Source organism: Myotis myotis, unplaced genomic scaffold (assembly GCF_014108235.1).
Source record: "Myotis myotis isolate mMyoMyo1 unplaced genomic scaffold, mMyoMyo1.p scaffold_m19_p_2, whole genome shotgun sequence".
NCBI lineage: Eukaryota > Metazoa > Chordata > Mammalia > Chiroptera > Vespertilionidae > Myotis > Myotis myotis.
The window spans coordinates 202,833,437-202,847,018 of NW_023416324.1; the positions used below are offsets into that span (position 1 = coordinate 202,833,437).

At 37.3% G+C, this 13,582-nt stretch overlaps 1 protein-coding gene and 1 pseudogene across 1 annotated transcript in view; one reads left to right on the forward strand and one right to left on the reverse strand.

The window, feature by feature from the left end:
* Nucleotides 1–13,582, forward strand: part of NCAM2 (neural cell adhesion molecule 2) — a 427,198-nt gene that overhangs the window by 165,188 nt on the left and 248,428 nt on the right. The window lies entirely within an intron of this gene.
* On the reverse strand, nt 4,750–13,581 carry LOC118677616 (annotated as a pseudogene).

Here is a 13,582-nt window from a genome sequence, read left to right on the forward strand (position 1 = left end):
GGCAGGTGAGCGGTTAGGAGCCAGCGGTCCTGGATTGCGAGAGAGATGTCCAACCACTGGTCAAACTGGCAGTCGGACATCCCCTGAGGGGTCCCAGATAGGAGAGGGTGCAGGCCGGGCTGAGGGAACCTCCCCCCCCCCCCCAGTGCACAAATTTCGTGCACCAGGCCTCTAGTTAGTTTATAAAGATACTCTAAAGTTTTAAGAAACTTTAGGAGTAGTTTTATTTATCGAATTTCATGTCACCTAAAATACTTAATCTGCTTTCTTATACATGGTGGATGATTAGCAACTGTTGTTTGCATGACTGAAGGGTGTTAGAAGAGTATATGGATGATAGAATGATGGTTAACTTGTGTTTTATAATTTTTTAATATGTACTGCATTAAATTCCACACCATAATTGCAATTTCTCATTTATTTATTAATAAACTAAATTTTACACCTTGATAGAATTGGTTTTTACAATATGAAGTTGACTATTATGTCTTGGAAATTTCTTTTATTGCTAAACTCTTCAAACAACATTCAGTAAGTATTTAAATTAACTATATGGAACAATATAAAAGTTGGCTCTCTTTATATTTGACTAAGCTAATTTTTTTAAAGATTATTATCCTCCACAATGCAGCTGTGACCTTGCAGACAGATCCTTTAGTTTGGTAAAATGTCACATAGCCCTACTAAGTGTGAACATGCCATGGCATCAGAAAGGCTACCCCCAGTAAATTCTTATGACACAAAAACGTTTTAAGAGTTCATTTCTAAGGTGCTAATTTTTAATGACTTTATGTTATAGGTATTATATGCTTCTGTAACATAAAATGTCATGCTTAATAACTTTTTTGATTTTGTTACAAGTTGTAATCCAAGCTGTCCTAAATTTATAGCTTAGTTTTTCAGCACATAAATTGGAGATAATGCAACTATTTTTGTAATGATTATTAAATAAAAGGATAAAAGCACTGATTCATTTAGTAAGAACCCAAAGAAATAATACTGAGTACTGCTTGGTTTGGTATCTATAACATTTATAGTTAAATCAGTTTATTTTATATATTAGATAATGTCATTAAAATGATGAGAAATAATTTGCACATAGATGAGGGTATAACTAGTCTCTTTTTTTAAAAAAATTCACAAGGTATTTATCAATATTTTAAAAAGTCAAAATTGTATTAATCAGCATCGGTCAGAATTTTAACATTTTTTTAGAAAAATTTTAAAATGTAGACACTGTAATTAATATTGAATATTAAAATAAAATGTGGTACTTTTATATCAAGCAAAATTCAAATAATGTTTGATGCACTTAATGAAACCAAGTTGGTTTTAGCCATTTGACAAAGAAAAGTCCTGGGACAATTGACTCTTTTTATGACTGAAAGGAACTTGGACCATAGTAATAAGTACCATGAATGCACTATGAGCATTGACTTAACTGCATATCAGATTACTACTGGTATTTGATTTTCATCATATTTTAGTTTCCATTGTATTTAATTTGTAAATTTCAGGTTTTATATTTGTATGTTTTTAAGTATTATAATTTACAAACAAGAAACCTAGAATAGATTTTCCTTTACTATTATATAGTATTATATGGTGTACTAGATGCCTGGTGCACGAATTCATGTACCAGTGGGGTCCCTCGGCCTGGCCTGCAGGATTGTGCCAAAACTGGGTCTCTGACATCCCCTGCAGGGACCAGATTGTGAGAGGTTTCAGGACAGGCCGAGGGACCCCTCTGGTGCATGATCAGGGCTAGGGAGGGTTGTGGGAGGTTGGCCAGCCTGGGAGGGACCACTGGAGGGCTCCAGGTCCTGTCCGGCCCATCTTGCTCAGTCCCGATCAGCCAGACCTCAGCAGCACTAACCTATCCATCAGAGCATCTGCCCCCTGTGGTCAGTGCACCACCAGTCATAACAAGTGGCTGAGTGGCCTTAGCATGCCATTAGCATATTGCGCTTTGATTGGTTGAATGGACGACTGGATGACTGGACACTTGGCATACTAGGCTTTTATTATATAGGATAATCCAGATACAGACCCTGCAGTCAGGGGGATGAGGTAATGGATTCTGCTTAAGGGAGTATTGGAAAGCTTTTCTAAGATGCTGCCATTGAAGTTCATCTTGGAGAATGAGTACAAGTATGCTAAGCAGAGACAGGGCAAGAGAAAGGGTAAGACATTAAGACATCCAGAAAAGTTTTTAAAAACCATCGTATGAGGGAGTGATAGAATATAGATAATTGTTAAGGGTCTTTTGTATTAGTTTTGGGAATTTGGATTTTATTATATAGTCAATCTGATTCCAAAAAAAGCAAAATGCAGAGAAATATTAACTGAATTTTTATACGTACATACTGACTTTTTGTAAATTGAAGCATGTTTTACATGACATTAGAACACTATTGGTGAAGGAATCTATAAAATGTAAATGCTTTTGTAATGAAAATAAACTTCCCTGTACATTAAAAAAGATAATAGCAGAAACAGAAACAAGATACCCTATAGATCATATAGTTATATTTATTTACGTACATACAGCACTTAATGCAGGTGAATCAGAATATTGTTATGTTAAAATACAAAACTTCAGCAAAGTGGAGGTTCAATTTAAAAAGTAGGAAGGAGTGTGTCTAAGGTGGGTTTTGGCAGTCAGGAAGAGCAGTGTTATCTGCTCCCGGCCTTAGTCTAGGTCTTTGCCCAGTGTTCCTAAGACCAGGTGCTAGGACAGATCTGTGAAGTGGACCCGCAGCGCTTGAGGGAAATTAAAGCCATTCTGTTGAACCTGTCAAACCAAACAGGGTGCCAAGGTGGGGAGTCTTGCACAAGAGAGCAAACCCGGAGCCCAGTTATTTGAACCATATTGTCAAGGGGCTTGCCCACAGGGAACTGAATAAGAACCTGCTCATTAGGAACAGGGCACAGGGTCTTTATTGTCCATAAATAACTCCAACCTTCATGTACACTTGGGCTGTGATTCGTGTGGGCTTATTCAGGTACCCATTCCAGATACCTATCCCAGGGTCCAGGACATCATGAGAACCTGTCAGCAGGTAGGAGACTGAGAGCATGTGAAGGTAGAGAGCTAAACCTATCAGTGTAACAAGACCCTCTCCAAATGATAAAAAGATTTTAAAAAAAACCTCATTTGTTCATTTGTTGCTTCAAAAGTTTTATATCCCACATATGAATGAAATCATATAATTGTTCACTTTTCTGTTTGACTCAAACAAACACAAATTCATAGATACAGACAATAATATGGTGGTTTCCAGAGGGAAGTGGGTGAGGAGATAGTAAGGTAAAGGGGTCAAGAATATAGTGATGCAATAAGATTGACTTGGTGGTGAGCACCTATTCATAGATGATGTCTCATAGAATTGTGAACCCTATATAATCTTATTAACCAATATCAACCCAATATATTTAATTAAAAAAAAAGATAGAAATTGGTTGACTACTAAGTCATTACACTTAAAGGTAAAATGCATACTATCAAGAAAATACAGATGCTTTATTCTCTTCTTTATCATATACCTTGTCAAAAAGAGTTAGTCCAAAAGCTTTTTAATACATCAGATTAGTTGTGTTATTTAATGTGTTCTGTGAGAAAGGTGAAACTGTCACTTTCCCAAGTTAACTAAGTAAAACTGTGCCCCTGAATTATAAAATAATTCTGTTTAGTACACTATTAAATTTTCATGAATGGGAACTTGAGTAACCAAATGAATGGAGATGCTGTTAGATCATAAGCTACTTTGAAGTTAATTATAATTAATTGCTAGAAATAATTTTCCAAGGTATAATGAAAATAGAAAAAGCTATAAATGTTTTCAAGTATAAATTGGTGTAGAAAAAAATGTTCAAACCCTGGAATGTAGTACTGGACAACAATAGGTAACCTTGAATCAATTAATAATGAATAAAATAGAAGACATTAAAGAAACATTTTAATTATCACTTCAAGATATTTAATGCCTTCAGACCAATAAAATACAATCTATATTAGGCAGTTAGGGAGGATGGAATTGCAGTCTCTTTTGTAATAGTAATACCAATGGAAATATTTTGTAATATTAAGACCTCCGGTGGTGAGACATTTACTATCACAGTTTTATTCCTAGTCCATTTTTAAATTAGGATGACCTTGCGTAAAGTATTTTCATCTTTTCATTTTAGCTTTTTTATAGTAAAATGTGTATAAAATCTTACTTAATGGATGGATTTGATGATAGGTCACATTTTGATTATAAAATGATATGAATGCTTGAAAAGTGGTACCAACTATGTGAAGATTATTGTAGAAGAGGCCTTAAGGGAAAAGAAAATATTGGCTATCCTTGCCCTTGTACTACGTAGCTTATGGGCAAAGATAATCAGAGAAAAAAGCAAGTGGCTATTCAGTTCTTAAAATCCTCAATATAAAAATGTCTTATGGTATCATTTCATCACATACTCAGTAACTTTTTATATCCAGCTACAATTACTTAAATTTATACTTAAACAACATTTTTTTTTAATGGGAAAGTGCCATTTTTATTTATCCTAATTGAATTTTAAATGTTCGTTCGACACAAAAAGGTATATATATGATATAGTTACACAATCTTTTTTCAACTGGACAACAAGTGTCAAAACCCTGTGGATGTATAGGGTAAAACAAGATTGGTCAGAAAAAGAGAATTGTTCCTATAACTGGTAATCTGACACAATGTCCTATTGCCATAAAAAAAAGTCCACTTTCAGTTTATTCAAGTTTGTTTTCATGGTGTTTTATCCCTCTTCATAAAAAAAAAAAAAATTCAGACTTTCGTAATTTGTGTATGCTGATCTACATCAAAAGGTTCATTCTCTGGATCAGAGTCAGTGGTGTCAGAATACCTATAATGCTCAGGTTCATTGTCACTAACATCTGGTGCTACAGAAGTTGAACTGCTAGCCTCTGAATTTGATGGCTCCTCTACTGTTTTTGTGAAGTTCAGCTTCACCTTAAAATTTGGAGAAAAGTATCGATTGGCCTTGTCTTTATTTGCTTTGTCAAGATCATTTTTTGTTAAAGTGAGTACTAGGTATTCCTTGTCATTATCTGATCACTCTATACTGCAAATACTATCAATTTCTTGATCACATAGACTTCCATTTTCTGCTTTTTCTGACGCTTCCTCTGGTCCTGGTATGAAGAATGTATTTACCCCAAAATGAAACATTCTGTCCTTCTTTAGTTTCTTCTGTTAGTGGAAGAACTCTACTTTGATGTCACCACACACAGGCAATGGTTGAGGGAACTCAAAGTACATGAACTTGTCTTCCCGACGTGTGGGTTCTGACCTGGACGTGTGGTTTTCCTGTGGTTTATGTTTAGTAAGAAATTTTGTTGCATTTGGATTATTAGCAGGTGTTGAGCAGGATTTTTGTTTGTTTTTGTTCATCCTCATCTGAGGATATTTTCCCATTGATTTTTTTTTCTTTATTGATTAAGGTGTTACATATGTATCCTTATTGCCCCATTGATTTTTTTTTTTTTTTTGAGGGAAAGAGACAGAGAGAAATATCGATGTGACAGAGACACATTGATTGGTTGCCTCCCACAGGGATCAAGCCTACAACTGAGGTCGGTGCCTTTGACTGGAATTGAACTGGGGACCTCAGTCTGAAAGCCCATTCTCTATCCACTGAGCCAAACTGGCTAGGGCAGTTTTTCTTTTCTTGTTTTTTTTCTGTGTGTGTGTGTGTGTGTGTGTGTGTGTGTGTGTGTGTGTGTGTGTGTTTAAATCCGGACTGGCACATTGACACCTCATCTACAGGGCGGGGCAAAAGTAGACTTAGCTGTTTTTATGAAAATAATGCAATAATTAACAAATAATAATACAAGAATAAACTCTGTTTCATGTACTCACAGCTGTAACCTATATTTGCCCCGCTGCATATATCATGGCTTAATATAAACATGACCCTAACTCTGTGAAATATATTGATGTCAAAATTCCTTATGACTATTTTATTATCACCTTGACATTTTCACTCTTGGCTTCCTATTAAGAGAGACATTTGAGAGCATGAACTGGTAATGGGCAAGGATTCTGAATCATTCCATTTCTGGGACTTGTCATGGGTTTATCTTGTGTTTTAAAGCCCAATGATACATCTGGTGATGGGGCAGCTGGTGCTGGTCACATGAAGCAGAGCCGGAGAAGAGTAGGAAGGCATGTATCCAGTCATAGAAGCGGATCCATCTATAAATATAGGAGGTCATTGCAGGGGTTGTCTGTCTTAATTCCATTTTGTTAGAGCTCATTCCCATAAAAGCTCCGGCGTTCTGCTCTCTGTTGAAAAATTAAAAGATGGTGAGTTCCGCCAGGCCAGTGGCGCTCAGTGGTTAAGCGATGAGCTGAAAATCAAGAGGTTACAGTTCGATTCCCGTCAGGGCACACGCCTGGGTTGTGGGCTCAGTCCCCAGTGGGGGGCATGTAGGCGGCAGCCAATCAAATATTCTCTCTCATCATTGATGTTTCTCTCTCTCTCTCCCTCTCCCTTCCTCTCTGAAATCAATAAAAATATATTAAAAAAGAAAAAGATAGTGAGTTCCGCACATGAGATGAAATAGTGAGGCTGGTGGTGCGGTGGTGTCTCTTCACTGAAGGACCCAGGAGAAGGAGAGGTAGCAGGCACTGAAGAGCCGCTATGCTCCAACAAAAAGGTGATTGCCACCTTTCTGGCCCCTCCCCTCCCCTTCCCACAGAGAGCAGCATGGTATGACCGCAAACTGGTGGGAGTAGAAAACCCCGAGAGACCTGCTCAGATCACAGGCTCCAGGGAATCTCTCAGCAATGCCTGGCTAGGCTGTGTTGGGAGTGCTGGCTGATAAATTCAGGAGCTCAAGTCACTGGAATGTGTTAAGATCAGGACATAAAAAACAATAATTGTTCCTTCTGCCATGCAGTATAGAAATGCTGTGATGGATACAACTTGACCATGAATGTATTGTTTTACTCGTATCTCCAATCAAAGTCGTTTTACTTTGAGAAATTTCATTAGGAAAATGGACTCACTTGGTAAGAATTTTATCAGTTGCTGAACATTGCCACTTTGTATTTATTGCACTTAAATTAGGTGGTAGATTTATCTATCTTTTTCATCTACATAGTATTAGATGTATACTGGAGGCCCGGTGCACAACATTCTTGCACTGGGGGTGGTCCCTCAGCCTGGCCTCGCCCTCTCTCAGTCCGGGACCCCTCGGGGGATGTCTGCTGAGGGGTCCTTCACGCTGCTGTGGAGGTGGGAGAGGCTCCCACCACCACCACTGTGCTTGCCAGCCATGAGCCCGGCTTCTGGCTGAGCGGCGCTTCCCCTGTGGGATCTCACTGACCACCAGGGGGCAGCTCCTGCGTTGAGTGTCTGCTCCCTGGTGGTCAGTGCATGTCATAGCGACCGGTTGTTCCCCCATTTGGTCTATTTGCATATTATGCTTTTATTATGTAGGATAATAAAAATGTAGTTTTATAAATTGTAATCATTCTAATATATTCTATCATCTGATGGTCATAACTTAAAATGTTAATCACCTAAATTCTACAATCTGAGGAGTTAACTTTCTTTAATATTTTTTCAAATAGTGAGATCTTTAAGAGCACCAGGCTACCTCATGACTGATTTATTGTAGGAATCCTTCATGAAGCATAGTCACTTAAATATCAAAGAGACTAAGGGAACTGAAAAAGACCTTCCTCTCTTTCCAGAGTTATTTAAAGAGCACCATGCATGGCAAGCTTTGATTTGTGAGGGCAGGTTTACCTGGATTAATCAACAGGCTGGGAGCAGAAGGAAACCTTCTATCTTTAAAAAAGGTGACCAGAGACAGATTATGAGACAGGTCAGCTGGACAGACGCCCAGGGCTGCAATCTATAAGAAATGTCAGAATGTCAGTGAAAGGCAATGAGGTAGAGAACATCTTATTCACCAGAATCCCCCTACAGGGAGAATATGTTTTGTAGTTGAAGGGGAACTTTTGATAAGTGACTGGTAGTTTTGGGGTAAGAATGAGCTGGTGAGTTAGGAGAGTGGGAAATGGGGAGAAACCACCAATAATATAGGAGAGGTGCAGGCACACACATACAGACACACACAAAATGGGTTAGTAATAACAGGACTTGCTACCAGCAGCTTTTCCCCCATCCTTCTTTCATAAATCACTAAATAATCTTAAACTCTACACTAAATAAACCTAAATATTAAATACTGTTTTAGAAATTATGCCTTTCGGGGTGGCGGAGGGGGAAGTTCAGTTCCAAGGTCAACACCATAATTTCCCCAAATATGGATTTAGCAGCTGATGGGCAAGTTAATCCAAAATGCATGGAGATTCTTGCTTAGCAATAATGTGTCATTTCTTGCAAAATATTTTTATTTTTAGAAACAATATACTGTCATATTCAGCTGGCATCATTTAGGAACAAGCTTCATTTAACCCTTGCAACAACCGTAGGTGATTTTTACGTAGGTTTAGAGCAGTGATGGCGAACCTATGACACGCGTGTCAGAGGTGACACGCGAACTCATCTCATTTTTTTGGTTGATTTTTCTTTGTTAAATGGCATTTAAATATACAAAATAAATATCAAAAATATAAGCCTTTGTTTTACTATGGTTGCAAATATCAAAAAATTTCTATGTGTGACACGGCACCAGAGTTAAGTTAGGGTTTTTCAAAATGCTGACATGCCGAGCTCAAAAGGTTCTCCATCACTGGTTTAGGGTCAGGATTCTGCTCCAATTCAAATCTGTTTGACCCTAGAGTCCCTGGTGCTTTGGCGTTGTAAAATGTGTTTTAGGAAGTAGCCTGAATTTGGGTACCATCAACTACAGTGAAACATAGTGTTTTCGGAAGGATTGTTTGTTTTGTTCTTAGCTGCAGAAAGTAACTATGTAAAGAGAAAGGTACCCTTAATTATCTCATAGAATCCCTGTTGCAGAAAGTGCAGGGTGCACATTTTCTGAAATAGCTGGTCCAAGATGAAAGTGCTGTTAATTGCCTCTCCACTGCATGCAGTCCCTGCTTCTCCCGTGTATCTTTCATTGTCTTTTCTCCCTGAAAATGAAGTGCCTTTGCTCCACAGGACACAGAGTAGAAATAAAAATACTGTCAATTACAGCCGGAAAGGGGCTGGTCTCACTAATTATAAACCCCTGAGGATAGAGCCTTGTTAAGTCCGATTTACCCTCAGATCCCAATTCTTCTCACAAATATTGGCAAAGATGCAGAGAAAGTGAATCAGCTGTACACTGTTTCCGGGGATTTAAATGGTATAGGACTTTGGAAATTAGTGTTGTAGTTTATCATGAAGGTAAACATGCAGTTATCCATATGACCCAACAGTTGCATATTTGGGCATTCGAGATAAATAGAAAGTTATATTCACATAAAACCTGTACACATGTCCATGGCAGCGTTATTTGTAATAGCCAAAAACTTGAATAAGTTCAGTTGTCTTTTGACAGGTGAATGATTAAATAAACGGCAGGGCATACGTGCCATGGGATACTACTTAGCACTTAAAAGGGATGACTAAACTTGCAACAAGTTGGACGGATTTCATGGAATTATGCTGAATGAAAAAAAGCGAATCCAAAAAGTTGCATACTGTATGACTCCATTTAACTAAAATGGTTCAAATGGCAAAACTTAGAAATTGAGAATATGATTGGTTCTCAGGGTTATGGACTTTGGAAGTGGGCAGGCGAGAGGGAAGGAGTATGTAAAAGGGGGAGACAATGGATTCTTGTGTTGGATGCATTCAGTATTATTGTGACTGTGGTGGCAAATATGCAAAATTGTACGGATGATAAAATTGAAGAGAACTTGTAAATATACATGCAACACACACACAAATGAGTACAAGCTAAATTGAGGAAATCTGAAATAGATAGGTGCATGTTATCAATGACAATATCCTGATTGTGATATCACCCTGTAGTTTTATTAAATGTTACTATAGAGGGAATTTGAGATAGCTATGTATCCTATCTTATATCTTCATGAGAATCAGCAATCATTTCTATTAAAATCTTAATTTAAATATGAAGCTAGCCCTAGCCAGTTTGGTCAGGGGGCACAGTGTTGTCCCTCCAACTGAAGGGTCCTGGATTCAATTCTGGTCAAGGGCATGGACCACTGTTGCAGGCTCCATCCCTGGCCCTGGTTGGGGAGCATGCAGGAGGCAGCCAATCAGTGTGTCTCTGTCACATTGATGTTTCTCTCTCTGTGTCTCTCCTCCTCCCTTCCACTCTAAAAAAAATCAATGGAAAAATATCCTCAGGTAAGGATTAACAACAACAGAAATGGAGATAACTAAATAAATAGTTGTCCCATGAATGAGTACATGAGAGAGTCAGTGAATAATTTCTACATGCTTGTGAATCTATAAATGACTTATGACTTCCCATCTTTTTAACTCATTAAATAATAATAGAATTCCTAGATGCCCTCTTCGCAATTATAGCAAATAGAAAGGCAGCCGTTCTAATGGGGATGTCATGGAGTTAGTATATCTAACTTATAGCTTTAGTACTATGTTCTGAGTTGCCAATTATTGACCATATATTAAGCTGGAGTTATAACTATTTTTAAGCTGGTGTCACAGTTTTTGGTAAATGCTTCACATTATTTAACTGATTTATAAATGACATTTTAAAACTGTTACCTCATTTAACATATTGATATAGTTCATGATCTCTTACAAAATATTCTAGGGAGCCATATTGCCTACATTATGAGTATGTCATGTCTTATCAGGAACTTTCAAGAAAAAAGCATTGCGGCCATGCTGTTAGGAACAGTGCTCTGGAGATGGGCTTACATTCTTGCATATTTATGCCTTTTACCTTAAAAAGAATCTTACTTTTCTTCTAGAGTTCTTCATAGGCTCATTTCCATCTGAAAAACATCATATAAGGCTTCAGGTTTCATATAGATATGTCTGCCCATGATGTTAGAATGTCAATGTACAGATATAACATCAACTGACATAGTAAACAGCTAGTTGTACTCCGAGTGCAATCAAGGAGTACATATCTTGCTTTTTAATATATTTTATTCTTTTTAAAACTATCTAATGTTAATATACTCCCAATATTAGGAGTGGTTGCTTGAAGGGCATTTCAGATATTCTACAAGTAGACCTAATGATCAAGTCAGATCAAGTGGGTAATTGACAACCACATTTTGACAGCTGCCAGGAAGTACACATATGTATCTGAAAGATCTGTGATTCATTTTAGAGGACAATTTCTGAAAATCAATTTCTAATTTAAGCTTAACCTGCTGAGATACACACAGGCTAAATTCTAAGTGTTTGTTTTATTGTCCTTCTCTCTGTGAATAAATTTCACTTATACTAAAGATGTGTAGGAAGTGAAGCTTATAGTGCTGTGTTTTATTGTGGGTATTTTTGTTGTTGTTGTTTCTGCTCTTTCCCCTTATTTTTCTGGAACTTTACAATTTTTGAGAATTACAGTGTTTCTAAGTAAAGCATTATTTTCTGAAAAATGCATATGAGGTCCAGATTGTTGAAATAGGTATGGTAATTACCCCTACTTTGCATTCTTTAGTAATGTATTTCTAAATAGTTTCCCTTCCATGATATCTCATTTCAGCAAAGAACTTATTAAATTATGCAATGTTAGAGAAAAGTTAATTTGAGTAGTCACATATTTAATACGGATGCTGGGACAATTGACTATGTAACTATAATGCCTTAGGTGTGAGTGTCTTCTCCCCAATAAAAATAATTATCTTTAACTCCTGAAAACTCTTAGGGCTTGCTATTTCTTGAGAGGAGGCATTATGAGAAAGTAGAAATATTTGCAATCAAGTTTTAGACCTGGAAATATATTTGGCTATCTGCACTAAAGGGTACCAGAGAATCGTGGCATACTCAAATAAAGCAAACATGTTTGTTAAGAAAAGGAAAAATGAGCCGAAACCAGTTTGGCTCAGTGGATAGAGCGTCGGCCTGCGGACTGAAAGGTCCCAGGTTCGATTCCGGTCAAGGGCATGTACCTGGGTTGCGGGCATATCCCCAGTGGGAGATGTGCGGGAGGCAGCTGATCGATGTTTCTCTCTCATCGATGTTTCTAACTCTCTATCTCTCTCCCTTCCTCTCTGTAAAAAATCAATAAAATATATTAAAAAAAAGGAAAAATGAAATTAAACTTGGCTTATTAAAAAGACATAAAATCCGATTTCATTGATTTTAGTTCTAGAAATATGAAAGAGGGGCAACACTAAAGAAACTCTTAGCAAGAGAAATTATGTGATTCTGAAAATATGCTCATTTCAGAATTCTTTTGAGTACATTTAAGGATATGAAGCATTGAAGGTGAAAAGCTGACATTGCAGTTCTACTGATCATTATGTTGTGATGATCAAAGCCTAATGCTACAGCTGAGATGATGGAAAGATGGTCGGATGGTAGAATGTAGGGGACTTTCATAGAACCAACCTCAGCTGTACACTAGGCGCAGCTCAGGGATCTGCTGAAGTTCTATGATTAAGATACTTTATATGCATATGTGTTCATTCTTCTGCAAATAGTAATGCATGCTGAGTCACGAATTTTCAGGACACAATGATTTGACAATTTTGTATGCAAGAGAGTCATAGAGATGTACTCACATTAAAGCAAAAACACAGTGGGGAGGTGTTTGAAGAACATAAGGATGACATTTTATGCAGACAGTTCATTAAACGAAGGCTTTCTGAAATGTTACTCTAGTAAATGAATGAAAGAGACCTGATACATTTGTACAGTCACTTCAAAAGAATATGAATAATATTATATATACAAGGTTTCCCAAGAAATGTATACACACTTTAAATAATTACTAATTCCAACAGGTTAAATCTGAAAAAAAATCAACTGAGCTATCAGCTGTAAAGTATGCATACATTTTTATGGGACACTATATATTTATATTTTTTTCTATGGGGGAATAAAGAAAGTCGCTTTGCGAACAAAATCTTTGATTTCTTCTCTGCCTTTTTCTACTTGGATGAGAAGAAGTAGTATAAACAGTTTGGCAAGAAGAAAGCTAAAATCCATGCTAAGCAGAGGGAGAGGACTGATAAAATAATTATGCTGTTAACACAAGGGGGCACTGTCCATTTCCCAGGCCTCTGGGTCTCTGAATTGCTACCCCCAAGGTAGTTTTTGCCTTACAATTTTAGCAGAGATAGTCAAGAACTATTAAGTGGGTTTGGACTGTGTGCCAGGCACTGTACTAGGCACCAGGAAAATATCAGGTTGTCAAAAAGCCAGACACTTAATTATCAGGCATTAGAACTTTATAACACCTAGGAAGGAAAAAAAAAATGAAGAAGAACAGAAGTATAAAATCCATAAGATAAATAAATGGATAATGTGGGATAAGGGTTAGTAACAGAAAAAATCAAAGCCTACCGTAGGCACTGCTGGATTTTGAGGTGTCATAATGTATCACTGTTTCTCTTCCCCAGGGAGTTACAAACCAACTGCAAGTAGACCTGGACAGTTCCTTCCCACCAGCTTATCCATT